Raw genomic sequence first — 4,241 nt, forward strand, 5'->3', positions numbered from 1 at the left:
GGACGTGAAAGGCAACTGTAGCACCTCGAGCACACGAAACGTCTGACATGTTTACGGCGCACGTCATCACCAACCAACCACGTGTTTGGACCTTTCGTTTTCAACCAAATGGATAGAACTTCGCGCGACGATGGAAACAACCAAGAAAACGACAAAACCCCCTACAAAAGGACAATTCAGTGAGTCTAATATCTATCTTACCGCGCTCGCGCGAGATAAGACACACATTAGACTGGGGGGGCTTGAAGAGGTATGTACCCGCCTCAACACCAAGCAAGGCGGGTCAACCCACAAGATAAAGACATTATGAAGGCACAAAGCCAAAACCCAGGCGCATGGCGCATACAAAACATGCTCAGGCATCATATGCTCGCGCATCACATATGCGCGCGGCGCATATCGCATGCTCTTGCACATCACATATGCTCGCGCGTCACATATGCGCGTGGCGCACCAGCGCGTGGCGCATATCACACGCTCGTGCATATCACACCTGCGCATGAAATATCTGCGCGTGAGAATAAAAAGAAGACTTCGCGCATCCTCAGGATGGGCGCATATCACACGTGCACATAATCAACCTCGTCCTTATCCAAATCAGGATTAGGGCAACCTTGATTGTGCACGTCAGACAATCTTCTAGAAGGCATCTTTTTAAGGAGTAAGAATATGCTGATGTTGACAGCTGCCAAATGAAGGGTCGACAACTCAGCATGACACATGTGCTACCACATGATTACAACCAACGAGAAAGCGCCAGGTGTCCCAGAGGACACATGGCGCAGTGCGATTGGAGGAGGCCAACGAGGCTGAGCCCAACCAGTGGAAACCCTAGCACTATAAATACAGCATCAACTCCACTTTGATGACACATTCATTCACACTCAACCATTGACAGTTACAAGCAGTGATATCACATTCAATCATATTGAATTATATTCACTCACAGTCAGTTACAGAAAAACAGACGGTCACATCATCAAGGGTATTCAGCGATTCAGCAATACTCTTGAGATTGACTTACCTACAAACATTATTATCTTCTCCAAAAGATACTGATTCTCACGCCGGAGGGTTACCCCAAAGAGGACCCCTCTGTCCCTTTCTGAGGGGTAAGTAACGGCGCTGTTCATTTTGTAGGTGGAAGAACTCGGATCCAGAAGAACCATCGGTGAAATAGTTTAATCACACCCGAGGAAAGTAGATCTGCTACCAGTGAGTAGATCCACGTTTCTTCACCATTGATAACCCAAGAAAACTTACCATGAGAGATCCTGCTTCACAATGAATAATTGACGCCATAGAAGCAATCTCTGAATTCGAGACCCAAACACCTTACTTTTAAAGAAGTTTACCTTAAGCCCAGATGCAAGATAAAAGCACCTTAAGATCCTAGCCAAGTTTACCACACCACTCGCAATCCATTCTATAATAAACATCATGTTGTCAGCACACATAACGTGTGAGATGACCAGACCGTTATTTGGTAAACGAATCCCGCGAAACAAATTATTTTCAATAGCCAAATTCATAATTTCATTCAAACCCTCCATGGCCAAGGTGAGTAGAAACGGAGCTAGAGGATCTCCTTGTTTGATCCCATTGTTAAAATCAAATTCTCGAGTAAGTGACCCGTTAATAAGATCCGAGGACCGACCCGAAATGAGACTCGATTGTATCCAAAATCTTCATTTGGATCCAAAACCCATACTCCTCAAACACTGAGTCTAGATACGACCAATTAACCGAGTCAAAGGTTTTATCAAAGTCCACCTTAAACAACAAACATTTTTTCTTGTAACTATTTACTCAAGAAATAACTTCGTCCACAAGTAACTGACCATTTAAAATATTCCTACCTTTTATATAGGCTGATTGCTCATCCTCACAAGTATATATGCCTTTTCAACCTAATAGCAAGTAGCTTAGAAATTACCTTAGACATGTAACCAATCAAATTAATCGAGTTGTAGTCACTAAACATTATGGAGTCTTTCTTTTATGTTATAAGCGAGATGAATGTCGAGTTACAACCTTTATACAAGTAACCGATATTCTCAAAATCCTTTATGTACTCAAAGATGTCGCTGCTCAACACATCCCAAAAAAACTTTATAAACTTGATATAACCCGGGCTTTGTTGATGGTTAAAAGAATATAATTAGGACAAATGACCAAAATGTCCCTTTTGACCAACAACATTCCCTTACTAACCCGCAAACCTAAAATACCAAAATGATCACTTTCTAAACTGTTGGAGCCAACATATTTGAACTGACATCCGATTGATCTATCTGACACTCTTCCGTTTTTGAATTAACCACATCTAAACACGTATACACTTATTAGGTCGGTCATTGATCTATTCCGTTGGACTCCATATATATTATGTCAGACATCATATCTGTTATCTCGGACTCCATATCTATTATGACGAGCGCGACAGAATAATATTACATACAGAAATGAAGCTCGGCAGAATATATATGAAGGTCAGACAAAATATATATGAAGTCCTACGAAATAGATCCACGACCGACCGTCTAAGTGTGCGTGTTTATATGTGATTGATTCAAAAACAAAATTGTATTGGATAGATATTTCGAATATGAGTTATAATTTGTTGATCTGATAATTTAGAAAGTAGTCATTTTAGATATTTTTGGTTTGGAAGGGTTGATCAGGGAATTTTGTTGGTAAAATAAAAAGGCAATTTTGATTATTATCCCATATATAATTAACTAATTTGTTTTAACTTTTTAGTGTGGTGTAGTGTATGTATAAAAATGAAACTAAACGGCGCCATCAGAAAGCATGAAACCACCAAACCCTAATTCCCAAAAGCCCGTCTATATAATAAGACCACGACTGCTTACCACATCTCATATCATATCCTCCAAACCCTAATTACCCAACAAACAATTATTTATTTTCTTTATATTATATTTTTACATGGTATCTTGTTATTTCTTTGTCAATTGTTACATATATGCTATAATCGATCGATGATGATATCTGTTTAAGGCTTGTTTCTCATGAACATTCGCAGTGGCCGCCTGATTGAGCTTTCGGCTTCGCCAGGCTTGAGAGCTCATGCTGCTTTATTCTTCCTTCCTTGGATGTCTGAGATTAGTTTAGATCGACCCCTTTTACTATTGATTTTTTATAATTTTATTTTGAATTGGGGATCGTGTGGCCCTTTTGCAAAATGTTAATTGCTTCAGGGATGGAATTATTGTTTATATCCCCTGAGATTTAATTCGATTCACCCTATCACTTTGTCAGCAACTTCATTAGCTTTTTTTGCTAAGTTGCTGATCATTAATGGGTGGAATATTTGATTTATATATATATATATTAGCTGATGATGATATCTTTTTAAGGCTTGTTTCTCGGAAACATTCGCAGTGGCCGACTAAGAGCTTTCGCCTTCGCCAGGCTTGAGAGCTTATGCTGCTTTTTGCTCCTTCCTTGGATGTCTGAAGTTCATTTGTTAGTTTATAATAATAATATGTTTTCTAAAACACAAATAATATTCAAAGTTATGGTATCTCGGTGATGATTTCACAGATGACGAGTCTGATTAATCCATTCTATTCGATTAGTCATGAAGACCAATCGAGGCATTTGTCTGAGAGATATCTTTTGGTTTTTTTTTATTATTATTTCCATTTAATTATAATTTGTATGAACTTTTTATTTGGTTTTCTTGGATTTGTTTTATCTTTTGTTATATGCGTCATAAATTGAGTATAAGTTTGAATTTGTATTTTTGAGAACTGCCTAAGGTCAAGCACACACTTTATCTAGGGCTGTTAAATATCCTGTCTTGTAGGTTGACTTGTAACTCACTTGATAATGTTGCCATGGTTGTATCCCATTTTCACAGTGACGCTATGTTTCGCAACCGAGGAGCTTAGCTGTATAGGTGGTGACTGTGTAGTTTAAAGTAATAATGTCCAATCTCTCATTCTTTACCCTAAAGTCTATTCTAAGGCTAAGGTTAGCGGTGCTTGGTTGAGTCCCAAGTGATCCAATATATTTGCGTTACGTAGGTGTTGATGTGGCATGGGATCAAGCCTCAGAGGATGTAGTGGTCCTGGTGATCAGGCGTTTGATTGATTTTTTTTATTTGTTGTTTTTCTTTTTGTTATATACACAAATATAAATTAAAATACTTCATTAAATCATAAATAGAAGGGAAAATAAAAAAGAAAATAAAAAAATACATATAAATAGCG

At 38.4% G+C, this 4,241-nt stretch overlaps 4 non-coding genes across 4 annotated transcripts; all 4 read left to right on the forward strand.

Annotated features, from left to right (window-relative positions):
• Positions 1-3,000: 3,000 nt before the first annotated feature.
• On the forward strand, positions 3,001-3,131 carry LOC143543861 (small nucleolar RNA SNORD14). Its single transcript, XR_013137158.1, has one exon. It is a non-coding gene; the product is annotated as a small nucleolar RNA SNORD14 (small nucleolar RNA).
• Positions 3,132-3,215: 84 nt separating this feature from the next.
• LOC143543862 (small nucleolar RNA snoR99) lies at positions 3,216-3,339 on the forward strand. The gene has a single exon (XR_013137159.1). It is a non-coding gene; the product is annotated as a small nucleolar RNA snoR99 (small nucleolar RNA).
• A 20-nt stretch (positions 3,340-3,359) lies between these two features.
• On the forward strand, positions 3,360-3,487 carry LOC143543860 (small nucleolar RNA SNORD14). Its single transcript, XR_013137157.1, has one exon. It is a non-coding gene; the product is annotated as a small nucleolar RNA SNORD14 (small nucleolar RNA).
• Positions 3,488-3,550: 63 nt separating this feature from the next.
• Positions 3,551-3,640, forward strand: LOC143543858 (small nucleolar RNA SNOR75). The gene has a single exon (XR_013137155.1). It is a non-coding gene; the product is annotated as a small nucleolar RNA SNOR75 (small nucleolar RNA).
• Positions 3,641-4,241: the final 601 nt, after the last annotated feature.

The sequence above is a fragment of the Bidens hawaiensis genome, unplaced genomic scaffold (assembly GCF_021521415.1).
Source record: "Bidens hawaiensis isolate Kalapana, Puna unplaced genomic scaffold, B.hawaiensis_p1.1 tig00013327_1, whole genome shotgun sequence".
NCBI lineage: Eukaryota > Viridiplantae > Streptophyta > Magnoliopsida > Asterales > Asteraceae > Bidens > Bidens hawaiensis.